The sequence below is a fragment of the Crocodylus siamensis genome, chromosome 1 (assembly GCF_052110815.1).
Source record: "Crocodylus siamensis isolate JL-2025a chromosome 1, ASM5211081v1, whole genome shotgun sequence".
Lineage (NCBI taxonomy): Eukaryota > Metazoa > Chordata > Crocodylia > Crocodylidae > Crocodylus > Crocodylus siamensis.
Genome location: NC_143395.1, coordinates 261,233,397 through 261,261,016, shown reverse-complemented (window position 1 = coordinate 261,261,016; position 27,620 = coordinate 261,233,397). Strand labels below are relative to the sequence as shown.

Genomic DNA, 27,620 nt, shown 5'->3' with positions numbered 1-27,620 from the left:
TCAAGTTTTTATTCAAGTTATTTAAAATGTACTTTCTGCAAGATTTGAAAGGGCATGAAATACTGAAATATACCATTTTAAAGTGAGTCATGATTTTAGTAATATGTGCAGGACTCATATCCTGAGTTATGCTAACTTTCAGGTCAGCAATAAAAATTCAAACGTTCCTAGTGGTTCTTCTAATCCATCAAGTCATTTTTAAAAATTATTTTTATAGCATTCTTAAAACATTAGTCTGAATTTTCCTCCCAGATCTCGTCTAAGAGCTGATCTGTAACTATTCCCAACCTCTAGGAAGAGGCTACTGTTTTTGCCATCCTGAAATCCACTTTCTCCATCTCTCCTGCCTGAAGCTCTGACTGTTACTTGTGGGGTTTTTCTATAGAATTGATCTGAAAAGCAGCAAAGCCGATGTGGTTACTTGTAAAGGGGCTGGGGTAGAGCTACTTTAATGTCCAGGCAAAAAGAAACTCTGTCTTCCAGAGCTTTTTTTAACTGAGGCCCCTTTTAAGCAGAAGTCAGTGGGCCTACCTACTCATACTCCCATGGACTGTGCAAGGCTGATGTTTAGTCAAAACAACTTGGGCACTCTCAGAGTGAATGGTTTACATATTTAAAGCTATTTTTTATTTTGCCCAACCTGCAGGTCTGGCCAAGCTATACTTAGGTCTGAGCCCAGGGTTAGGAGGGGAGTGGGGTGGGAAAGAGTGGCTCTAAGCCACTTGTGTCTGACTGAAGGTTGGGCTGGGTCCTTAGGCCACAACTACAGTGTCTCTGGGACCTAGTGTAACTTAAAACAGCCCAAGATGTGGCAGCACAAGCCTGGCTGGGGATTGCTAAAGTATGCTGTACTCTTGCTTTGGCCATGCCCTGCTGCATCCCCTGTGTAGGAGAGGATCAGAATGACAGAGTGAGCCTCACAGCTTGACCCTACCCAGGGATTTCCCTAAGCCGTAAAAATCCCCAGCTGACCTGAAGAGCAGCTTGCCCAGGTTCTGTGTTGGCTGAGCATCACAAAGCACTTAGAAGACAGGCCCAGTGTGTTCCAGGGCTTCTGTGTTGTATGCAGGCCTGGGAGTACACTTCAATGAGTAGTTTGGTGTAAGCACAATTGCTTGGTTCAGGCCCCCATGTGTTTGAGCAGCCACCCTTTGAAATTTTGCCTTTGGGGTGATGGTCCTTTCAAAATATTTCCTTAGTCGCCTCTTGCTCACAAGTGAAGGACATCAGCAGAGGAGCTGTAAGTTCTTTAAAAGGAGAAAAATACTAGGAGCCAGATCCTTGGTGGGTATATATCAGATCCATGCACATGCTCCACTCTCAGATCCATGTTTGATAGACAAGGCTGGAGTTAAACTACATGTAAACATCACTGACAGCACTGGACAGTGTTATGTATTCGTTTTAACCTAGAAGAAGTTGACCACCTGTGCCCATTAAATTATTTTCATGCTTCTAGCCAGCATCTTGTGGGGAGTGATGCTATGATCTCTGTACATTCATTTCTGTACGTTTTCCAAAATCCACTTCTGCTGTTTAGTCTAAGAAAAAAATCCAGTTCAAAACATGGTGCACAAGCTTTAGTTTTTCTAAGTACACAGCCAAGGAATGGTGAAGAGGGAGCGGTTATTAAAATATTTTTTTAGTATTCATTATTTTTCTTGCTCATAGAAGGGTTTTGCTCAATTTGATATTAGTTATTAATGAGTGTCTAGTACTGAGGATGATCACTACTTTGATTTATACTTCCATGCAGTATGTTCTTGGTTATTACCCAACTTATGTTTTTCTTTGTGGTTGTTTTATTGATTAGAACGAAGATGAAAGCTGATAAATCTATCTCAAAAGGAAGGAATTTGGACTCTGAAAATCCCATCTATATGTGCAAACTTGTGAGCCAGAAATGTGATATCATTTTGAAACGTAGTCTTGCTCAGAATATCTTTGCGTAGGTATATATTATGGCAGCACTGCTCACAGTTTCATAGGCTGAGATGAGTTGTATTCTTAAACCCGGAATGTAACCACTTGGCTGCATATGAAGAATACAGTGTAAACCTCTCCCCCCACAGCAGTGACAGTTGCTTGTTGGGTATAAAATGAATTTTCTGAGAACTAGACAGTAGGAGTCATAATTAGTTTAAATTAAAATGACTAAAGGACAATTTTAATAAATGAAAAATATAGACACCAGCCTTTCTACATAAAATGTACTGAAAACTCAAGACTTGGCACCATGGAAGGAACCTTTTTAGGATAAATGGGCATTTTTTTGTCATCATTCTTTGTAACTGAAAGTTTCTCCTTCAGTAGGGTCCCTTACAGAGAATTCCCTGAATAACTTCCTTTTTTCAAAATATCCCTGACTATCCATTTTTCCCATTGGGAATGAATCCAAATGGCCTTCAGGGATGATGGGGCCACCATCTTCCTCAGACATGAACTAGTATGACTTTCCAAAACTGTTGCCAGTGGATAGTAGTGGAGGGATGCATTGGGGAGCTGGGGAGGGAGACATCAGGTTTGTTGATGGTAGATAAAGAGTTTTGAAAATAAGGTGTTGCAAGACTGGCCCTCCCAGGCTTCAGTGAAGATTACGCTGCATTTATTGTTTTTACATTGTGAGGGCTAATGAGATACGTGCATGAATGGTCAGCATACATTTAACTTTTCATGCTCTTTTTTCAGTAGTCTTCTGTTAAATATAGAGATGTATTAACACAACCTTAGCTCTTACACAATATCGTGTGCATGTAAATAACCTATACACCCATGATCTTTGAATATGTCTACATACTTATTAGAAATCATTTATTCTTTTTATTACCGTATGCCTTAGAGAGCCCATCTTAACTCATGGCTCCAATGTGTTAGGCACTTTACAAATACATAATAAGAAACACACCATGTCTTGAAGAATTTAGAGACCAGCTGAGTCTCAGAAGTGAAACAGGGAGAGTACTTGGCTCACTAGCAGGACTGGGCATACAACCTGTAGCGATCACTGGGTTCAATAAACATAGGCATACATGAATGAGAACAACAACACACTTCAATCATACAGCTGTACGCAACACCTGCAAACTCTTAGTCTGTCTCTCACTGACTGACTAGCAGCTACTACCTAACTAGCTACTATCTATTAGCAGCTACTACCTAATAACTAACTAGCTGCTGCCTGAGGGACCATCTCCCAATTCCCTCAGTCTCCTGTTAGGGAGGCTTTCTAAGTTATTCACTATACAGTATATCTATATTGATAGATCAATATCTATAGATATAGATATATAGAGAGAGAGATATTAGGCAGGCCTGTTTTGTGGCTGAGGGGCCTCTGTGTTAAGCTGGCAACAGAAGGGTTTAAGAATACAAATCTGGGTATAGGCAAGTGATCTACAATCTGAAACTGTGGCTCTTGCAGGCTTTGGAAGCTTTAAAGCCTTGGTTGGGATGATCTAGTTGGGGCTGGTCCTGCTTTGAGCAGGGGCTTGGACTAGATGACCTCCAGAGGTCCCTCCCCATCCTTATTTTCTGTGATTCTATGATCACTACTGAACCTAGGGTTCCTGACGCCCAGTTCTGGGTCCTGTCTGTTGAGCCATGTTATGTAATTACTATTTATGCAGCTCTTTGAAATTTAGTGTTGCATTATATGTGAGACAACTATTATTAACAGAACTGTACATTGCATTCACAACCAGAAGTCTGATGAGGCTGGTCCTCATCTTTAAACACTGCCATTTTTTCTCCATTTGTTTCAAGTTCCACTAAAGTATCCTCTTCGTTGTTAAAAGTCCTCGGGGACTCCCACCATATACCGTGCATTCTCTTGCATGATGTAGCATAGAGTTGCTAAATGAAGAGACGTGGGAGGTGCCAGAGAATGAAGGCCTAATGGCCAGACCACCCCAAAACCAGAGGAAAGAGGGTATTCTAAAGTGTCTCTGCCTGAGGCAACAGTTGAGAAATGAGAATAATGCTTTTTTCCAACTGCAGACCAGTAACAAATGCAATCATTTTCAGCTGTCCCCCCACTTGAGGGTATTTTTTCTGTGGTTTTTATGGTATGATGCCCCTGTGCTCATAACAGTAAAGCACATAGAGAACCCAGAGACACATGCAGCAAGAATGGGCTTTGCACATCTTTCAGACTGAAAATAAATCTCGTGAGTTTATTTTAGCCTGCCTGCCTGCTGATTTTCATGTGAGCTCAATTTTATCAGACCTGTTATTCTTCTGAGTGATACCACATCAGGTTCTGCTTCAGTGCCACACTATATCCATCTAGGCTTGGAACCTAAGGCAGTTGATATGGCCACACCATGCTTCCATAGCGGCCAGTTCACACTATTCACACTGAGTATGCTTTTGACTTGGGCCCTGTTTGCTGTAAAATATGTTTCTCTGCCTGTCTGGGGAAGCAGTAACTCAGTGAATGAAATCTTGCCCCTGTTCAGGTCAGTGGAAGTTTTGCCATGGATTTCTGTAAGGTCTCAATTTCGTCCTTATGTGTCCATTGTCTCCTGAAAGCAATGAGAGGGGAGGAGGCCAGGCAGTGGGAGGATAAGGTTGGGGGAATCCCTGCTGGTTATGCAGCCTTTCAGCAGAGCTGCAGCAGGCACAGTAGGAACTGCCAAATACGACAGAGTCCTGCAAGATGCTTGACATTTGTCAGCCCTTGGAAGAGCTGGATGAAGAGGGAAGTCTGCCAGAACCCTTGACCCCAGGAGACAAGAGCTTGAAAAGAAGAAAGAAAGGGTGGGGAGCCAAAGGCTGCTGGTGAATGAAGGAGCCAATGCTCATGGGAGGGTCACTGGGAGGAAGTGAGACATAGACAGGTCAGCGATTGACGAGAGGCAGAAGGGAGATTCTTTAAAACAGGCTGAACTCTCATTAATGAGGTTTGGGGCAGAGGTTCAGAGTCATGTTTTGTCTTCTGTCTTATCCACTCCTCTTTGCAGCCATGGCAAATCCTCGCAAAGAGACCTACTTTCCTCCATTTCACACAGGCCTTGTTTTTGGCCTGTTTCCTGCTGCCTCGCCCATAGCAGAGCTCGCTTCCTTCACTATGAGTTTAGCTCCATAAATCATAAAATGGGTTTAATTTATTTTGCTGGCGATGGGAAAGGGAGTCTTACAGAACTGGGTCAGCTCACTGCTGCGAACACTATTCTTTCTCGTCTAATTAGAGTGACAACTGGCATTATCTGCTAAAGAAATAGAGGAATTTTTTTATACATTAGGGGACCATTTCAGGACAATTTACCTGCTGATCCCTTAGGAAAAAATAGAGAAGCAGCTTGGCACCCTGGGGATTTTATTGTAATCACCGACCAGAACTGACTAACAGAGGTGCTTTGGAATCTTAACTCTTCCTTTCTTTCATTTCTTTTCTCTGGGGGGACTGGTGGTGGGGAGGAGAGAGGTGGAGAGCTGACACTGTAACAACAGTTGGGATTTTTAACATAGAAGATATATTTCTTATCTGAACTAAGTTTCTTCTATGCACCTGCAACCACGTAAATGACCCATGATTAAATTTAATACTTATTTTAAGGTCCCTTTACACAGTCAGAGTGATGTAAAGGAGACTTGCTATCAGCTAGTATGAGAAGTGGGCCAACATAATTTTTAATTTAGTTTCTAAAATGCAAAACTTATTAACAGCTATCATTCCCCCCTCCCCCTTCCTTCTCGCCTGCTCATGTAAAGTCCAGTTCTAGTGAATGGGAATACAAGCCACTGAATATTCAGAGATCTCTCACATGCAATCATTGTGAGTTGCACCACATGCTAAGTTTATCCTTCTTCTAAAACAGAAACAGAAACTTAGTGTCATGCTGCTTGAAAAAAACCCACCTGCCTTTATTCCACTCAGGGTATTGCCCCAATCCACAAAAGTGTCCCTGAATGCAGGGTTGTGGAGAATGTAACAGGTACATGATCTTCTTCTCGAGGGGTATTTATAACTTGCCTTAGCAGCTTACTCTCTATCAGCACATAACTTATAGTTGCAACTTGATCCTGTTATTTGGGGTCTACCAGCTGACAGTACAGCACATACTCAGAGTGCCTCCAAGCTGATTTATTAGTGAATCTCTTATAGCAGTCCCCCAGAATGGTGTTTCAGAAGTAATAAATCATGGAAGCAATCACTAACTGCTAGATGTCTGCTTTGGAGTAAGAGCTTCTCTGCTTGCATTTTCTTTGCAATCCACCAATGCTATCTGAAGACTCTGAGTTAGACAAGATGCATTTAAATCTGGTGTTTCAGCTTATCAAAGAGAAACCAATTTAAAGTTCCTTGGATGCTCTTAATGAGCAAGGAGGACAGATCCTACTTTCTGGGAGTTCTTTGTTCCCCCCAAGGAGTCTGCTCTGACATCATGTGTGGTATTTCATTTTTATATATTGTGATGGTTTAAGAACAACACAATCTTATATTGGAACTTTCCGTTTTTGTGGCTCAAATATTTGCAGAATCATTTAAAAGGATCCAGGTTTGCATGTCAATTATTCTTCCCCTCAGATGAAGCTTTCAAAGGAAAGCTATAACATGTTGAGAGACGCAATGACAATTTCTAATTTTTTAAGATGAGAAATTTCGTTTATATGACTAAGACCTTAGTCATATACCTGGGCTGAGGTTCTATATGTGACTAAAAATTGATGGGGAGGAAACATCCCTAATTTTGGCAGGGGTGGAAGTTTTCAGTGCATTTTTCAAGGATGAAACTCAGAAAAACAGAGGAGGTCAGTTTAACCTTGTGGTTGTGGGTATGAATGAGCAAGGAAGTTTAAATTACACTGGAGGACAGTTCCTTTAGTCATAGGAAGCTGTAGTGCTTTTATAAATAAATAAAATCACTGTGCTTTGATTATGGTAATAAGCAAACTGTAAAATTCAAGGTTTTAGCTATTTTTGTTTTGTTTTGGTTTGGAGAAGATAAAGCTGCTTATTAATCTTTCTACGTCACATGTAGGTGGTAGTTTGTAAATAGAACCACCAGGCATTTTTCACAAGTGGAATACAGTAGTTTTCCATTAAACTTTTTGGTTGATCTTTGTCATTTAAAATAATGACAACCCAGGAAAAAAAGAGCGAGTTAGTTTTGTATTTAACCAGGTGGACACAGCATGGGCCAAGTCAGCAGAGTATTTTGCATCATTAGCTAGATGCAGAGAAAGGACCAGTCTTATGAGCAGCTCTCGCATCATAAGCAGGATTGTTCAGACATTTGATTTCTACAGGGGTTTTTTAAGACCTTTTTAGTTTTCAGACCTCTGGCAGTAAAAGCAGTAGCTGAGATCGTCTGCTCATTTCCAGTTCACTCCTTGATCATGCTTTTGGTTCTTTCTCACCTTCTTTGCTGAGAGTCCTGTTTGGGAAGTAACTTCCTTGCACTGCTGTCTGTTCTCACCAAACATCTTTGTGCAGCGGTCCCCAAACATGTTTTGCAGCTTTTCTGCCTCATTCATTTTCTCACACAACAATCTGGTAGTGTTTTTTTTTTTTTACTGAGCTATGCCAAATGGCCAGGAGAATAGTCTAGGCTGTAGTTACTGCTTCCAATGCCCTAAAGATTCTTGAAGTGTCTTTTTCTGGATCTCTCCTGTAGTTCCATTTCCATGTGGCAGCCTCTATAGAGTCATTAAAACCATATTCAGTGAATAGGAATAGGCTGTTCCTAAATGGCTTACTATTTAGTGCCTGTGGCACATGAATTGTTTTGTGATGCGATATCATCAGAGGTAAACAAGAGCCTGAAGCTGATGGTAAACAAGAGACTGAAGTATTGCCCCCAGTTAATACCAGTTATAACTTATAAGAGATCAGAATTGGGCCTTTAAATATTTATTGTCTGGATCATAAAAAGAAAGATGGTTTTTTGAGACTAAGGACAAGATTTACTTATCAAAGACGTGGGTAGAAAATACATTTCCACTGCACAATAGCTCATGTGAAATAGCTTTTACTGTATAAATACCGAAGCTCAAGCTGTTGAAATAGTATATGGCATTCTTCAAAGCTTCATTAAACCACAGAACTGTAAAAGTCTCTTCTGTGACAAGGCACTTCTTGCTTACATTCCCTCTCTTCTTCCGAACCTGGAGCCCATATGCAGGACAAATTCCCATTATCTACTGTTGCACTTAACCCTACTTGTAGATTGTTCTGTTAACTGTGTATGAGGAATACACTTATATAGAAAAAGCAAACCTGCACTCCCCCTCCTTTGCCTCTGTGCCCTATACCTACCTGTATCCTTGTCACTACACAAAGCTTCATGTGATTACACCTTAGTTATCTATTTGTGGCACTTCATTTTCTGACCTTATGTTCATCAGTGTTTCATATACTTTAATTTGCATCCCTTGTGCCCTGATAAATAGCACTCCAGAAGATTATAGCAGATGCTTTTCACAGGGATAGCTAATCAGTCCCCTGAGCACCCACAGCTTTTGAAAGGACAATAGTACTGGTACAGTGGGACAGAATCATAGAAAATGAGGGGTGGAGGGACCTCAGGAGATCATTTAGTCCAACTCCCTGTTCAAAGCAGGACCAGCCCCAGCTAGATCATCCCAGCCAAGGCTTTGTCCAGCTGGGTCTTAAAAACCTGCAAGGAAGGAGATTCTACCACTTCTCTTGTAATCTTCTCCAGTGTTTTACTACCCTCCTAGTGAAAACATTTTTCCTAATATCTAACCTAAACTTCCCTTGCTGCAACTTGAGATGGTTGTTCCTCCTCTGCCACCACTGAGAACAGTTTAGCTCCATCTTCTTGTGGTACCCCCATCAGGTAGTTAAAAGCTGCTGTTAAAGCCCCCCTGAATCTTCTCTTCTCTAGATTAAACAATCCCAGTTCCCTCAGCCTTCCTCATAAGTCATGTCCCCAGCCCCCGCCTCACCATTTTTGTTGCCCTCTTTTGGACTCTCTCCAATTTCTCCACATCCTTTCTGTAGTGGGGTGCTCAAAACTGAACACAGTTCTCCAGATGTGGCCTCACCAGGGCTGAATAGAAGGGAATAATCACTTTCCTCCATCTGCTGGCAACACTCCTACCGATGCAGCCCAGTATGCCGTTAGCCTTTTTGGCAACAAGGACACACTGTTGGCTCATATTCAGCTTATTGTTCAGTGTAAACCCCAGGTACTTTTCTGCAAAGCTGCTGCCTTGCCAGTCAGCCCCCAGCCTGTACTGGTACTGTAGGGCTGTGTGAAGCTTTGGGTCCTGATTCGATTTGGAGGAGATTCGGCCCAATTCAGTGGCCAAATCTCCAAATCCAAAATAAATCAGGGAACCAGTTAAAAAATCTGAATTGATTCAAAGCTCTCCAAATCTTCTGAGGGCATGAAGTCTGCCAGGGTTCAAGGAGATAGGTGCAGGGGTTTCAGGGAAACTGCACCTCAAACTGCCGAAAGCAAAACTTGTATCGTGTGTGTGTTAAGGCAGATTTGGATGAAAACAGCAGAGATGGTAGCCCCTTCTGAGGCTATGAAGCCTGCCAGGTTTCAAGGAGATAGGTGTAAGGGTTTTGGGGAAACAGCACCTCAAGCTGCTGACAACCGAACCTTGTGACATGTAACTGTGTGTGTGTGTGTGTGTGTGTGTGTGTGTGTGTGTGTGTGTGTGTGTGTGTGTGAGAAGGTGCGGCAGGATAAAAACAGCAGGGATGGTAGCCTGTAACAGGGGGCCTTCCTGGTGCCAGTTAGAACTTTGCCCATCTGCCTTTTTCTGGGCCAGCCGCCCACCCCTCTTTTGCTCAAGCAGAAAAAGCTCACAAAAGGGACAGAAAGGCTGCAGACAGAGGTTTATATCCTGTTTCTACTTCCTTCCCCCAGAGCACTGTGATTGGAAGGCGACTCAGGGAAATATCACAGCCACTGGCCAGCTACAGATGTCAGTCTTCCCTCCCCTGCTCCCCCTCCCTCTTCTCAGTTTCTGTTCCCCTGCAAGACTGCCTTCTGAATTGCTGAATCTCCAAATCTTCTTCCAAATCTTTTCTGAATTGATTCAGAGGGGTTTTTTTCCTTCCAGTTCAATTCAGATTTAGTGATTCAGCCTCTGAATCAGGCCATATCTTTTCCAAATCAAATAGGTGACAGAAGATTCGCACACCCCTAGTATCTACTACTCCCCACAGCTTGGTGTCATCTGAAAACTTCCTTAGGGTGCACTTTATACCATCTTCCAAGTTGTTGATGAAGACATTGAACAAAATTGGCCCCAGGATTGATCCTAGAGGCACTCCACTTGATACTGGCTGCCAACTACAGACTGAGCCATTGATTACTACTCTCTGAGCCCTATGCTCCATCAAGTTTTCTCTTCACCTTATAGTCCATTCATCCAACCCACACTTCCTTAGCTTGCCTATGACAACATCATGGGAGACCCTATCAAAAGCCTTGCTAAAATCAAAGTATACCACATCCACTGGTCTCCCTGCATCCACAGAGCCAGTCATCTCATCATAGAAGGGAATCAGGTTGGTCAGGCATGACTTGCCCTTGGTGAATCCATGCTGATGTTCCTAATCACCTTCTTCTCCTCTAGGTGCTTTGAGATGGATTCCTTGGGGATCTGCTCCATGATTTTTCCAGGGATTGAGGTGAGGCTGATTGGTCTATAGTTCCCTGGATCCTCCTTTTCCCCTTTCTTAAATATGAGCACTATGTTTGCCCTTGTCCAATCATTCGGAACCTCTCTTGATCACCATGACTTTTTTAAGATGATGGCCAGTGGCTCTGCAATTACATCAGACAACTCCCTCAGCACCATCCAGTCCCATGGACTCGTATATGTCCAGCTTTTCTAAATAGTCCCCATCCTGTTCTTTCTTCACTGTTGGCTGCTCACCTCCACCCCAAACTGTGCTGCCAGGTACCATAGTCTGGGATCTGACCTTGCCTGTGAAAACTGAGGTGAAAAAGGCATTGGGTACTTCAGCCTTTTCTGCATCCTCTGTCACAAGGTTGCCTCCCCGATTCAGTGAAGAAACCAGAATTTTCCTGATCCTCATCTTGCTACTGACATACTTGTAGAAACCCTCCTTGTTACCCTTCACATCCTTTGCTAGCTGCAACTCCAGCTGCGCTTTGGCCTTCCTGACTTCATCCCTGCTTACCTGAGCAGTGCTTTTATATTTTTCCTTAGTTATTTGTCCATGTTTCCACTTCTTATAAGCTTCCTTTTTGTGATTTAGTTAACTGAAGAGTTCCCTCCTAAGCCAAGCTGGACTTCTGCCATACTTGCTAGTCTTCCTGTGGATTGAGATGGTTTGTTCCTGCACTCTCAGTAAGGCTTCTTTCAAGTACAGCCAGCTCTCCTGGACTCCTCTCCCCCTCAGTCTGTCTTCCCAGGGGTTCCTGATCATGAGTTCCCTGAGCGAGTTGAAGCCTGCTTTTCCAGGGTCTTTACTCTGCTGTTCTCCTTCCTTCCTTTCCTCAGGATCCTGAACTCTATCATTGCATGGTGGCTGCTGTCCAAGTTGCCAAGGGATGCACCTGCTTATAACAGTAAGCTTTAGCTTCTTGTAGCTGCACTGTAGATGCCTGCATTTTCTTGAAGGTACCACGAGTTTCATTCTGTACCAGCTGAAGTCAATGGGAGCTTTGCCTCTGCTTGTGAGGGGTCAGACCAAAGGGCCCATCTTGCCTAGCATCCTGTCTCTGACAGTGGCAAATAACAGTGCTTTAGAGCAGGAGTGTCAAACTCACCTTATGTCCTGGGCCAGATCCAGAATATGGGTCTCCTTGGAGGTTGGATCCAATGTGGGACATGAAGTGATAGCCACAGCAGCAGCAGCAGCCACCACAGCTACTTTGGCACCAGTGGCAAAGCAATGGCAATGAGTGGGGCAGGTGGCCACAGGCCAGGTGGCTGCTTGTCATATTGGAGTTGCACAAGTGTTGTGCTGACCTTCTTGGGCTCTCCCTCCCCGCATACATCACTGAAGGTGGTGTGAGCCACGGCCACAGGGCCCTAGATTCTGTAGAAGGCCATGTTCACTATTGCTAGCTATGCCCCCAAATCCCCCAGTCCACTAGTAACTCAGCAGGCCAGATGCTGTGGCTCTAGGGGCCAGATCCAGCCTGTGGGTTGGATGCATGATACCTCTACTTTAGAGGAATGGAATAAGATACACGGCATAGGTACAGTAATCCATCCATTGACATACTCTCCCAGTCACCTTCCATAGGTTACGTCCCTCTTGTGTCCAATAACCCCGATGGTCTTATCCTCCATAAATTTGTCTAATCCTCAGTAGGTCATTGAGTCCGACCCCCTGCCCTGGGCAGGAAAGAGCACTGAGTCAGACGACCCCAGCCAGGTGCTTGCCCAGTCTCCTCTTGAAGACCCCCAAGGTAGAGGAGATCACCTCCTCCCTTGGCAGCCCATTCCAGATTCTGGCAACCTTCATCTTCCACTTTGTTACCTACTTATTCAGTTTTGTGAGATCTTTTTGTAACTCTTTAACTGTCACACTGATTCTTCTTTTTTGTAGAGAAGGAAAATGTTTTACTGACCAGGAAAAATATGTGAAGAAAGGAAATAAACACAAAAATACAGCAGCAGAGTTTAAAATACTTAGTAGGGAAGTTATTTAAATTGTGCCCCAAAAGGCAACCGTAAGAATATTTGTGATTGTTTTGAGTTGAAGTTATTGGTCCTCAAAGCCTACTGAGCTGTTAATCTGTTATCTTCATAATAGTTACAGAGGCTGAAACCCTTGTTTAAACCTATCCAAAGAACAGGCAGTTTGCCAGCTCTTCTTAATTGTCAGACAGTCTCATGTATTCCCAAATGTTTCTTATCTCCTCCAAAAGAGAAGATGTATTCTCCTTGTCAGGAAAAATAAAAACTTCCCATTAAAGCACAATATAAAACATTCCACCTGAAATTGAATGGCAGTAGACTGCCTTGGATTATAGTGAAATTACATTTTAAATTAAAATAAAAAGGTGTTTTAGGAACAGGTCTGGACAATACTGGTATTAGTACCACAGAGGAATGTCTGCATGAGGGCTTCCTTCAAACATCCCGTATGCCCTTCCCTTCTGCTGTCTTTGTAAAAACAATAAAAGGACCCCTCCCCCCCCCCGCAACAGGATTTCACTTGCACAGATTCATGAATCTCTGCTTGCATGTGGCTTGTTCAAATGAACTATGAGCGAGTCTGACTCATCATTTCCCTGCTTTGTTGCCTATTAGGCAGTGTTAGCATTTACATTACAATTGATCTTAAAAAAGCAAATGATTTGCAGTAGTTCCAGCCTTAGTGCTTGTGAGTTACTACAGGAAACCTGTCTCCACCCTACTGACATTGTGCTTGCTACTTGCTGCTTGCTGAATAAAGTTACTGATGACATCTCATTTTCACACAAGCTAATCTCTCAGCACCAGTATGGTGAACTTGTCTCTTAGATTGTTTCCTGCAGGGTAAGCCCTTGCACCTTCCACCTCAACTCAAGTGAAAATCAATATCCATGTTGTTATTAGCTACCTCGTTGTAAGAAGTAATAGGGTCACAGGGGAGCAGCTAACTCCTGTGAGAAGGTGGCTGCCATACTTCATCAAGGCATCTCTACCAGATAGTACTATCCCTCCCATTGCCTAGGGAGTCAGAGAAATGAAGTAGGGGGATTGGAGGTAAAAGGATAGTGGAAAATGATGGAAAGACTCTTACAGGCTTATGCCAACTAGGCTGGGTGCTATGTAATTCCTTCCCATTTCTCTCTCTGTTTTTCTCTCTCATGGCAGTTTCCTCAGCGCTTAAAAAAGTGTGTTACTCTTTCTGCCCAGTTCTTGTTCCCTCAGCTGTTGTGGGAACACTGATCATAGTATTAAGGCCTTCTAGAATGGGCAGAGGACTGTAGTCACTGTAGCACAAGCAGCAGGAATAAGGCATATCATTACAAAAGGCCTTTTGTAGTTGCAAAGGTCATCTCAAACTCAGGTTGTTCCAGAAACTCAGACAGCAGCACTGGTATGTAGCCAGCTACAAAGTGGCTGTAGTTAATGTTCCCTTGGGATAGCTCTAACTGCAGCAGTCTGCCCTGGTCAGCTGTGTAACCAAGGAAGCATTTCACCTTGTTCTTCTGGGCTCAGCATTGTAGAGCAATCTGGCACCATGTGGGTGCAGTTGCAGATGGATCACAACACGGACACATTAGAGCTGAAATTGGGGAGAGCCTTTTGTAGTTCTGGCTTGGAATGCCTGCCCTGAATGCATTAGCAGTGTGTATTTAATACAAGCAGGTCTATTAGTGCTCTCAAAAGGAGAACTGGGGAAAGGCTGTAGTACCAGCCCCAAGTATAAAAAAAGGTGAGATTCAGTTGCCCTTTGTGATTTTCTTTCTTTTAGCTGGAAGTCATGAGATTCTTTTTCCTAATAGTATTTTATAATCTTACGCTATGTCTGATGGGTGTGGCCATTTTTCCCCAGGGACAAATAACAGTGGCACACCTTGTGCCACTGCCGCTTGCCCCCAGGGAACGCCCACGCCACACACGCTCTGGCATGCAGCAGGTTATACCAGGTTGGGTAGGGGAGGCTGCAACTGGCAACAGCAGCCTTACCTGGGGCCTTGCGGGCTCTGGGGAGCTGCAGCTGTGGCACTCCTGCAGCTGGGGGCCTGGCTAGCAGCCGAAGAATGGCTCAGCCAGGCCAGCCTCTGGTTTTGGGCTATGCATGCTGCCTCCATGTGCACTGCCCTGCTTTTTAAGGTATGGGTTTTTTTAACCCCAGGTCAAAAATACCCCACGCTGCAAGGTAGTATCACAGGGAATGCCTGCATGTGTGGGGTCTGTCTGCAGCACCACATACCACACAGCCGCCCTCATCTTGACATGCAGTCTTATGCACCATCTCATGGCTGAACCTTCAGGGTACATTTGTGTCAAGTTATGATGCTTTCCACCATATCCATAAGGCCTAGAAATTCCTTTCTTTTTTAAAAAAAGAAAAGACAGCTGAGAACAGTAGTCAAATGTCTCCAGAAGCTGCATCTTTAATACACTAAATATGAGAGAAAAATGATGAGTTGATAAAAGTAAGATAGGTTCTTCAGTTTTAGCCTTTATTGTAAATGCACAGGTAGTTGGCCTTTTTATTCTTTTGAAAGAAAATACTGGGACTCCTAATTTGTCAAGGTGATTGGGAGGAAAGTGATAGGGGGTTGCCATCAGAGCCAGATTCACACATAGGTAAACTAGGGCCCTAAGCTTGGAGGGGCCCAGTCCTTCTCTCCCTGGCACTGGAGTGAATGGCCCCATCTGCCTCCCTTCCCTTCTGGGCAGGGCTCTTGTTGCTGCCACCCTGGGGACATGAGTGCCTTCCCCAGCCTCCAGCTTGCTCCAGGCTCCAGGTAGGGAGAGGGCAGATTTGGGGGGTCGGGAATGGAGGTTGCAGCTGGGCGGGAGCACGAAGCCTGTGCCCAACGGTAGTGGCAGGCGCATGGAGTTTGTCAGGGTGTGGAGACCCCCATGGCACACAGCCCCCACCACCAGCACCAGCAACCCTCGGGGCATTCATGGCCCATGCAAGCTTGGGTACACAGCTCCAGCCAGCACTACATGGTGGGAGCGAGGAGCGCAGTCCTGCCAGCCACCTCTCTTGCACTGGACTTCGCATAGTGCACATACAGCTTCATGCTGCTGGGGAAAGCCCAGAGCCAGCTGCCTTCCCCGCCTCCTGCTGTTCAGGTCATGGGAAGCAGGGTGTGGGGAAGGCAGCTAGCTCCAGCCCACACTGCTTCCCCCGGTACTGTGGAGCTGCACATAGACTGTGTGGCCCCCAGTGCAAGAGAGGCAGCTGGCGGGGCTGTGCTGTTTGCTACCACTGTGCAGCACTGGCGAGAGCCACCCATTGTGGGGCAGGTCCCAAGGGCAGCCACCACTGGCGGCGGGGGCTATGAACCATGGGTGGGAGAGTGTGGGTGTCTTCATACCTCTCACCCTCCCTCACACACCCACACCCTGCTCCCACAACCCTCCCATATATATACCCCAACATACCCTATTGAATCCCCACATACAGCCACACCCCCTCACAATCCCCCCATGGACACCACCCACCCCCACTCCCCTCTCTTTGAAATACATTGGGCTTGTTTTTAAAGGCAGGTCCTTTTTTCCTCACGAGACTTGGGAACACTCCTCCAAGCCCCGCTCCCCATGGCTGGTAGTCTGGGGGGGAGGAGGGGGGGGGTCTCGACCAGCTTGGGGCCACAAGTTTGTTTGCCTAGGGACCACTAATGGGTTAATCTGGCCCTGGCAGCCATGTCCTCGACACTGGTCGAGGAGAGGGGAAGAGAAAGTATAACGGCTAAGAAGTCTCTGCAGTATATTAGCTGCCCTTCTTATTTCAGTGGGCACATTCCTGAAGAGTATCCCTTAACTATGAAGACATATAAGAAGGAAGTTGGGAAGGGCACACATTAATGTATTTAAAACCTGGAGAAATAGAAGTCATTTAAAAAGTCCAAATGATCATACCTGCTGCATGTATAAAACTAAATACCAGCAGCCTATATCAGTGGGAAGTCTGGTGTGTGCAAGTACTCCACTCAGTGCGTTTAACTGCTGCTAATGTTCTTAGTTTGAGAATTCTTTGTCCAGTGGATGAAGTTGATGATTGGGGTCATTCATGTAAGTGGAAGTAAAGTATCTCCAGGCAATATAACAATTATAACATAATTGTTAGCGATAAATTTCCACTTGTCTGCTGTAGTAAGTTGTTTTTAATGAAACAAATCATTTTAGTAATATATTCAGAGTGGGCTGTGCACTCAGTCATCCTCACAAGTTATCATTACCTCTAGTCAAAAGTATCTTTTGAGCAAAAGTAGTGAAAAAGGAGCTTTAACCTGTGGGTGGTTTGCATGTTTTTAAACTGAAGAGATTTATCCTTCTCACTGTTGAGACGACTCCCTTTTAAGGCCATTTTTTTACGGGAATGTACACTCCAGTTAGAAACACCCACTTCCCAGGGTTTGTAATAGAAACATCAACATAACCTAAATTATACTTTGCGTAACATGAGACAAATACACTAAATCTTATACTGTTCTGAGTGGTTCTGGTTCTAATCTTTAGGAGGTGCTGATGATGTCCCATACTTTCAATTACTGGCCTACAAATTCCCTTCCTTGGAATCTTCTGTTGCTTGCAAGCTCTTTGAAAGTAGAACCCACATAAATAATTGTGGGCTGAATCTAGTCTTTCTTATTTTAGTGGCAATTCCCACTGAAGTTAATGGAATGAGGTGGGTGTGCAAAAAATAATGGAAATAGCCCTTTTTGGCTGCATCCACATGAGCAGGGGCATGTGTGTGCAGCAGCACAAATAGTAGTGGGTGCGGCACAAATGTGTGCTGCTACTTTGTGCTACAGTGAATGCCCCTGCTGGTGTGGTTTGAGTGGTACACATTGTCCCACTGCTCCATGTGCTGCACGGGGAGCTGGCTGGGGCACAAGGTGCCTCAGTGCAGAGGTAGCCAGCAGGCACCCCCACATTGAGGCACCCTGTGCCCCAGACAACCAGGGAGTGGCACTTGGAGATGGGGGAGCAGGCAGCCCTGGGCTGCTTGCTCTCCTGTCTCAGCATTTGTCCCAACACATGGCACTTTGGTATGCGTTGTGCTGCTTTTTTTTGCAGAGCTTTTTTTGGCTACCAGGAAATCCTGGTAGCAAATTTTGCCCCAGTGCTGCAAATTAGCAGCAGGGCACACATTTTTAAGTGCAACATGTGCAATTTTGTGGTGCTGCAAAGAGGCCTCTGCTCCTAGTGGCCTCTAAAACCAAGAAAACCATGTAGAAAGAACACAGATGGCTTTCTGATTGTTTAAATGTTAACCCTGGCATAATTGACCGTGATCCTGTTATTTAGGTTGATATCTGAAAGCAGATCTGACACAACGTAATGAGGACTGTTCCCTGAAGTTGTGAGTGTTTTAAAAAGTGATTAGAGATGTGAACTGAAATTGCTGGCAGTACCATCAGCTTTCAAGATATTATGTACTATCGTGCTATGCTACCAACACTGTGCCAGGGCCAGGGACACCAGTGGCAGATATTTATCAACCTAGCTACTAGTTTTGAGTGCTTAAGCACTGTAGAATTGCCACTTTTCACTGTTTGCACTCTACTGTACTCTTCCCTCAGTGGGTATAAGTAACTTCCACACATTAAAGGAAGAACAGCCCCTTAGAGCATAATATGTTCTCCCTTTTGTTGACATAAATCAGGAGTCACCCCTCCCCACCCCAGCTCTGAAATTAGCAGCGTACAAGCATATGATATCAGATGCAGATTCTGAGTAGCTAATATATTGTTTCTAAGCAGATGGTAAGGAGGACAAATACAAAATGAGAATTAATGCATGGAAAGATGTATAATACGGAAAAAATGTGTACAGGGAAAAAATAAAACAGTCCTGTACCAAGTCATGGCTTTCCTATAACATTCCCACATATAGGAACAGAATATTCTTTCATGTGCACTCCCTCTTATAAGTTTTGCAGCTCCTGGGAAAAGTCATATGGCAGAATAGAACAGCAGTTCCAAATATAACTACTCTAAGCAGATTAAACACTGCAGTGAATGTCAGCTTGCCTCTTCAAGGAAGTCTAATGGGGGTAGTCCAAATTAGCGTTTTCTGAAGGGAGGATTTTTTGTAGACTTTTTCTGGTTCCACCTTATTGCATATCCATAAAGCTCTAAAAAGTATAACCAGTGTCAGAGTTGTCTGGTGTTCCTGGCACCACTGAATATACCGTGTTGTCTTGACACGTATGGAAATCTCTCCATATGTCTGTCATTCCTTGTTCTCTGCAATGTATGGTGCACACCACCTAATATTAGTATTTCTCTTTCATTCATACCTTTAAAAAACATTGACATTTAGCCAGGTGCCATTTCACATTGAACTAGGTATCCTTTTTCCTCCAGCTTCCCTGCCCTATGCTGTCCTGTTACCTCCCCATCCCTCCCTTTCCATTTTTAGAGTATTTATGTTTAATGATATTGTAAGTGATTTGGAGCATGGGGTTGACTCATTCTATGTGTCTGTAGAGCTCCTAGTGCAAGAAGGGCCCTGCTGATGGCAGGTGGTGGTATAGAGAACTCAACTCTTGTGTTACTACTGATGACAGTAATACTAGTACAGAGGATGCTCAGCCTTTTTCACAGGTGTGTACTGATGCAATCTGAAAGCAACCGTTGAAGGCTTGAGGCTTTGTGAACAATCCAGCATAGTAACATAATGCATGCAATGGATAGCTTGGCTTTTTTTGGAATAGAAACATTTTTGTATAATAACTTTTATATAATTGCAGTGATAGTCTAAATATCTTGATGTGCATAGCACAAATGAATCATAGAATACCACCAAGATGATCATCTTGCTTCTAAAGGCAGAAGGGCTTTGAACCTCTAGCTGGTAAGTTGTAGTTTCCATGTGTAATTTCAGTAGGTGATAGCACAGTAACATAGGGAACGTTTAAGGTTTTCTCTAACTGACAAATGGCCAGGCTCGTTAACTTGATTAAAAGTGAGAACTTACTACTACTGGTTTCTACGAAGATGGCAGATTGTCTTGCGATTTCAGTGTTGAAGTGGGGTGCAGACACTCTGGGTGCAATTTCCCTGTCACGGACATTATGTGTAACCTTTCTGAATGAAGGGCGTAGGAACTTTACTTTCACTTACATCCCAAACTGTGGTCCTGAAAGCACTTACTCAGCTACTGCTTAACCTCTAAAGAGCCTAAATATATTGACCTACCTAGAGACATGCCTCAGGTATGCCCAAAACTGCACCAATCTTGCCGGGGCTGAATTTTCCTTACATATAAGGTTTTTATGTCTTCAGAAACTTGGAGTGGCATTCTATTCTTTTCTGGGTGCTTTGACAGCTGGACTTGGTCATTGACATGATTGTCTAAGTCCCCAAAATGCCACTTACAGAGGTTGGCACTCCAGTCCTGTGTGCATAGCCCTACACACATGCATGACCAGAAATAGAATGCCATTCTATATGTAAGTGGCATTTTGGGGACAATAACGTATGCATGTAAATCTGGCTGTCTAGGCATCTAAAAAAGAACAGCCGGCCGCCATTGGTACAATCAAGTATGCGTTCTTTGATTGTACCCAACACACAAAATGACACAGTCAGCTTCTGCACAAAATCAGGTGCATTGACTTCCTTTTAAAGTAGGGTGGTGCCATGACTGTCCACCTTTTATATAATGCAACAGTGGTTAGAGCAATTACCTAGGAAGTGGGCAACTGAAATTCAGTTTCTTTTTCAGCATGAGAGCATCCAGACCCCTTTGGTTTCACAAACACACTCTAATGTCCAAGCTATAGCTTACAATGAGAACTCTCCACAGTTCCTGTTGAATCTGGGCTACATAGTAGCAAAAGAATGCAAAAATTAGTAAGGCCAATGTGAGCAAGAGAGAGTGTGAGAATGAAAGCAAGCATATGACAAAGAGAACATGACTCTAATTTAGTGGCTGAGAGACTCAGAAGGGAGATGGGAGACCTGGATTTCAGTTCCTGCTCTCACAACGCCCACAAGGCACAGACAGAAGAGCAACTCCATGTTGCAACTCAGCACTTTCCAGGAAGCACTGTGAGTTGCAACAATCTCCTGGACCCAGCTGCAGTTCACGGTTGCGTCCAGGAGTTGGGGATGCCAGCTGCTTGCTGCAAGCCTGCAGCCCAGTCTCCATAGCAATGCTGCTCTCCGGCTCCCAGCCCAGGTGCTGTTTTCTGAGTTGGAGAGGCGAAAGGGAGCAGAAGGAGCTCATTCTTGGGGTTCCCCAGCTGGCCCTGAAGGGTGGGGTGGGTGGATTGGACTCCAGTCCTCCCAGCCCACTTTCTAGCAACAGCTGAAAAAACCCCAGACCAAACTCCCTCTGCTCCCTTTCCCCCCTCCCATTCTGAAAACAGCAATAGGCTGGGAACTTCATAGACACAAGTTACAGAACACACTTTGTTTCAGAGCATGTTCACCTGAACCACTCCCTTGCTGCCATATTTCTGGATTATGAGGACCCCACTGTGAGCCAGATAATACTCCCCAGAGTACTATATTGTATGGCATACAGAGTCACTCCTGCACATGGCCAGATCCAGCATATGGGATTGGGTCAGCATGTAGATAGATCCATGTGTGAATGGATCCATGCATTTGCGGACAGATGGGAGGGAGACTGCATCAGTGTTCTGAATCACATCTGTGGACCGATCCTATGCACTGACCCTGTTTCAGTCATCCAGGCTGTGGGGTTGAAGATTGGGTGCCACTGTATTAAAGAAGTTAGACAACTACTTTTTAGATTATATTTAGGTGCCTAAAACAAACATTTTTGAACTTCAGAAACCTATGCTTGACCTCCACACATGCCTAAGATTGCATCAGCAAAGGTGAAAGGCCCTAAACAGGGGGGTTGGGTGGGTGTGCATGGCTGTGGCTGTGTGTGAAGTTGAGGGGCCCTGTGTGTGCACATGCATGTATGAAGCCAGTTGGTGCCTACCTCATGCCCTTGAAGATCCAGTTGGCTCCCCACCTGTGTCCCTTAAAGAGTCCAAGCCAGTAGGTATGCTCAGCACCATGCTTAGGCCTTTGGCTTCTAAGTGCCTGGAATTTAGGTGTATTATAATGGCTAGTCCATTTGTACATTTAACTCTTGGCATTTCTCAGAGCCTTGTTTCCTTAGCATTACGAAGGAGACGATTAATAATGTGTCTTCGCCTGTTTTAGTTGGGAGTTCATTGGGTCAATGATGGTCCCTTACTGTCTCTCAAGCTCAGGGAGGCCTTTTTTGCTACCTTAAAACAAATAAACAGCACTGTGTTTACATTAGAAAAAGTGGGAGAGAAAGGTCAGAGCTTTAGAGGCATAAGTGATTTATTCCACCCTTATGAAAACATGTCTTCTCATTAGGTTTTCAGGTAACTGTTGGAGATCAAAACACTTAGTGAAGCTATGGTCCCTGGAATGTTCTACTTCCTTTACCCTGAATCCTTCTCTAATTGTTATGTCCTGTAGCTGAAAACACAGGTTGCATTAGAGGTTATCAGTAGTTTTATGCCTCAACCAAGTGGGTATATATACACTGTCCGACTTAATACCCTTCAGCTTTATTTCCTTTCTAAAACTTCAGCAATCAGACTAGTTATGTACTATTAACTTAGATGCAATTAAACTTGCATGTTTATTTTGATGATTCAATATGCTTTATCTTAAAAAAGGACACCTCTGTTTAATGGGAAAAACTAATTCTGTGCAAAACAGAAAAACCAAAAATGTTTGAAGCTGTGTATCTGATTGAGTCAGGTAACCATGTGGTTTTTTAACACAGAGGAAGACTGTACCTGTCCAGCTGGAAAGAACACAGTAAGAACACCTTATGCCTGTAGTTTAATATAAACCACTTCCTTCCAGGTTATTTATCATAAAAAAGAGAGAGTTTCTTTGCTGTCTCTTCTAGTCTTGTGCTTAACAAATCAATCCTCGAGTGTAGCTCATGCTCACTAAATGCTACTCTTTACTGAAGCTGGCTTCTGAGGACTGTAGTGGTGGGAACGTTCAAAAGAGAGTCTGGTTTTTGTTACCAGAAAGAAAGACAACAGCTACAAAGTAGAAGCCCTATTGGCAAAACCACTGTGGTTTTAGAGGATACTTTTTAGCTATTTTGGCAAGGTCACAATTAATTGTAGTGTCTCAGTGCTTTGTGCAAGTCTTATAAAAGCAAACTTTTTATGGGCTCCTCTTTCCAGTGCACAGATTGCCTAAATGAATTTCATGGAATAGAGAAGGTACATTTAAGGGAACAGCAGCTCATATTTCCTGGTCTCAGCATAGATGATACCCTTTTCAGCTGCCGAGGTTGGTTTTGTAAACCACCACAGCTGACCATCGTGGACAGTATGAACCACTGGAGAAACAAATACACATGTGGACAGATTTCTTTTTCTTAAAAATAGAAAGTAATTGAAAGTATTTTCAGTTAAATGATTTATTAAATTATTACTGGAGGGTAGGTAGGGAAAATTCAATCCTCTCTGTGAAACAAAATGTGTTTGAGGATAGAGAAGCCATTTTAGTCACGTTTTAACTCTATAAATTATGTTTTTGATCTTCCTTGATAGGAGTGGTTTAAAGATTAATTAAACCTGAAAAAAACCCCAAAAATATTACTAGTCTGAACTCATTTTTTTATGTACTTTTTTGTAGTCTGATTGGTCTTATGATAGAGGAAAACAATTAAATGTCTAAGTACTCAACCCAGCTTGGTCTTTGGAACTGTACATTGTAATACAAATAAGTACTGAAAAGTCAGTGAGACGATTACCACCTGGTGATGTACAAATTAGTGAGTGAGCTAGCTATTACCTACAATTTACTTTTTTCATAATTTGTGCTTTCTAAATTATTCTTAAGAGATCATTTTTGTAGCTAAAAAAGAACAAAGAAATTCATCATATTAGTTATTCTGCAAATGTTTCTATATGAGAAAATTAACAACTACTGTAGGAAACTTGATTGACTTGAATTACAGCAACACTAGCTTGACAGACACTAATTTTGGAAAGGTATTTTGTACTGAAGGCTGGAATTCAAAGCAAGTGGAAGGCTTAGCATCTCCATGTGTTACTAAGCAACCTAAGGAACAAAACTTTAAGAGTAGATGAAAAAATGATTAACTTATAACAAATTATTTGTTGACGTGCAGCAGCCATTCTGCAAAGCCATCTGAAATGAAACTTGCTATTGTATAGCAGAGAGCAGAATGACCGGTTTATGTTAAGCTGGATTAGTCATGGAAGTGTGTGCTGCTTTTGTAAAATATATCTTCCAGCTCTTTTTAAATAATACAGTTTCATTCAGTGCTTGCAGAAAGTTAAAAAAATTAAAATCATATAAAAATAAAAATAAAGAGAGAAGCAGTAATCTCATTCATGCCATTGGTCAGTAAGGCTTGTTAAGTAATAAGGATTAATAATCTTTTACAATATCACCTGCCAGCAGTGACCCTATTACTTGGGACAGGGTATAATTTACTGAGGCCACACACAAGATCCTGTTTATGACATGAAGTCTTATCTGGTACATATACAGCATGGCTTGTCAAGAAGAATGAGTCCCTGTTCTGTAATGTTATAGGTCATAATGTGAGGCAGTCTGTACAACCTTTTTTCAAACAGGCAGAAACTCAGGCCCTTTGAATTTGGGGGCTATGGTTCTTAGTCTACAAGTGCCCAGTTGAATTCAGTCAAAGCACTGTGCACAGAATCCTACATATCTTTCCATATAATGTGAAAATAGTTATTTGAAGAGTGACATCCATGTAGGGTATATATGAGATACCTATTCCTATTGCAGCCCTGTGTAACAGAGCAGCAGTCAGATTCTTCAGTCCTGCAAGCAGGTGTTGCAACTTTTGGAGATGCTATTCATTGTAGCAGCTCCATCCTTAAATTCAAGGAGGTTGGAGTGGCTGTTTACGCAGAGATGACTAATATATAGAACAGGTAGGTACAAGTACAGCTAGGTTTAGTTTACATTGAATTACCAGTAAATCCAAAAGCCAGGAAGAGGGCAATTTTGTATTAAATGCAGTCTGTGTAAATTCTGTTCAGAACAAGGCAAAAGGTCCATTCATCTATAATGCCAGTATCTTTTACAGTTATTCTAGGTCCCTAGAAAATGAATAAGTGTACTTACATGCTAATGTAAGCCCTCCTGTTAAAAGCAAGTAAAATCAAATTCCTCTGCAGCTGAGAGTCAAGTGAAAGGGTTCATTTACTAGGTCAGCTGTTGCCACATGGATGTTTAATTTCTTTCTTTATAAAATATTTTCAGCCCTATACTGAGTTGGCCTTCCTTTCACATAACTTTTCTTTATTGCAGTGTTAACAACTTAGCCACTCAAGGCTTTCTGAAAAGATCACAGAATATACTTTTATTCTTCGCGGCATAGGTTTGGCAGCATGTGCTGCAACTACATCAAGGTGAGTATGCCAAGGGAAAACAGCTCTCAGAATACCTCATTTTCAGTTCAGTTAATTTTCCCAACAAAAATCAGAGTTAAGTATTGGTAATCAGGATACAGCTGGGAAAATAAAGCCCACTGAATTCAGCCTTTTTTTTTTTTTTTTGCAGTGAAGACACAGCAATGAGAAATTCCTGTTGGTGACTGAAAGCAGCAAATAAAAGCACAAGAACCAACTTTTGAAGAACAGTAGTTTAAGAAGTTAAACAGGTTATAGCAGATCCATTATGCTACTTGTTGGGAACAGCAATATAAGGAAATCAGAACATCCTGTAAATCGCTGTGGCATCCAATATTTTTACAGTACCATGAGTAACAGCTGGCTTAACAATTGCCCACTTAATTCTTGTTGGCATTTTTGTTTAGTAGCAAGAGCTTAAAATTGGGAGTGTAGAAGCCTGACTTTAATTCCACTTTGGCTTTCACTTGTGTCTGAGCAAGTTATCAGTAGATTCTTTTGGGAGATATGGGCCTAAACTTTAGTGGCACAGTTCTCATCTTGTATAGCTGAAGCTTGAACTTCAGAGGAGTAGCTAGTGGACACTTCTGAAAACACTGACCATTATTTCTACTTCTGTTTTTCAAATGTAAATATCTATTGGTGCATATTACAAGAATGCTAGGTGGATTAAGATTCAATGTGTTTGAAACTTGTATTGTTTATGGCATTGTTTGTTGTTATTACTCTCTCTCCAGTGACCAGAGGAGAATTTCCAAGAAAGTATATTGTGGGAGTAAGAAGCCAGCACTTCCAGCTGATCCTGTTGTGAGCTAGATGCATATAAAGGCTGAAGGGAACTTTAACTGCTAGTTTTGAGCTAAATACTGGGCACGTCTACATGTGCACATTTACTGCTCAATAACTGAAATTACTGCACAGTATGGGTACGTGTCTACATGTGCACACCTGTACTGTGCCATAAATATGGCAACTTACACTGACTTGATTAGTTACTGTGCAGTAGCACATGTGTAGATGCATTACTGTGCAGTAACCCAGGGGGCCTCCCTGCTGGGCCTGCCCAGCCACTAGGGGACTGGCTTGAACCCAACTGGCACTCCCCCTGGTAGCCACAGGGGCACATGGCAAGCAGACTAAATTTAGTCCCAGGTCTCCTGCACACGTGGATGCCGGCCTATTTCCGCTTTCTGAGCAGTAAATTTAAGCCAGCATAAATACACATGTAGACACGTCCACTGTTGAAGAAATCTTAGGGCCATTTGATGCAAGACTCCCAACTAGCTTCACTGCAGACAGGCAGGATTTAACTTGTGATTCAAATAGCTATTTAAATAGAAACAAACTTTTTTTTTTTTTTTTTTTTTTAAACCAGCAGTGGCAAATTTAGGCATTTATGCCAATCCATATGTATATTTGTTAGCAACTGAATTACCAGAGGAAGGAAAAAAAGAATGTAAACAGGAGGCTAAGTACCAGCTAATGAAAGCATACGAAGATGGTTTGAGGCAAGCTTTTTGAAGATATATCAAGAACCTCAGAATAAAGTCAAAGGGAGTTTTTAGGGTGCCTGTATACAAGTAGCATGACAAAGACAGATAGGGGAACCAGAAGTACCTGCCCGCAAAGGGGATTTCAACACCATAAGTTTAACTGAAACAGCCTGGGGAAGTGAAACTGAACAAGGGAGAGAGCTCAGCACTGAACACCCCTGATCTGCATTCTGAGTTACTATGGGGTGTTTACATATATAAATAAAAAAAAAAAAAATCACCCTGGTCATTTTCTTATTGTGGCTGTGCAAACAGTTCAGAAACTCTGAGTTAAGACAGTGTACCTCTGTGGGTTTTAGCAAGAGCATAAGGCGGCCCTTGCCCCCTTCCTATCCCCACACACACACACACACACACATACACAATCTAATTCAATAAAAGGTAAGTGTCTTCTGATGTTGCAGTAAAGTGGCAAAACTTCATGTAATTAGGAACCTACTGCCATTATTAAAATATTGTATATAATGCAGGTCAACCTTTCATTAAAGAGAATAAAATGAATAAGAGAAGCTATAGGATATAGGAGGTAAGTAAAATAATTAGTTTCATGTATTCCTTAAAAAAAACCACTCTCCCCCCCCCCCCCAAAAAAAAAAACCAATCCCCACCCCCTAAAAAGCATTTGATTATTTTATTTTATTGAGGTTATGGATGTGATGGACATGGCAAACACTACTACCAATACCAAAAAAGATAAAAAGAGCTTTCTAAGGAACACACACAAATACAGAAGAGGAAGCATACTGGGGAGGGATGCTTATTCTAAGATGGGAAAATCACCTGCAATAATAAGGTGCTCCCCTTGCTGCTTTCCATTCACAGACCTTCTATTTAAAAACTGTGAAAAACTATATGCATAACTGTGTATTTCTTATACAGAGCACAGAGATGGCAGAGAGCACACAGATGGCTTATGCAAGTGTTAAAAAGAGCTTTTCACAGCAGACATTGCATTTAGTGATGCTAAACATCCTCTCATTGACCTATGATATCTGAAATCAATCCATATCAGTAGAGCAAATACAATCAGA

The 27,620-nt window shown here is 42.8% G+C and overlaps 1 long non-coding RNA gene across 1 annotated transcript in view; it reads right to left on the bottom strand.

Annotated features, from left to right (window-relative positions):
- LOC149874445 (uncharacterized) overlaps positions 1-27,620 on the bottom strand; it is a 270,069-nt gene that overhangs the window by 135,985 nt on the left and 106,464 nt on the right. The window lies entirely within an intron of this gene.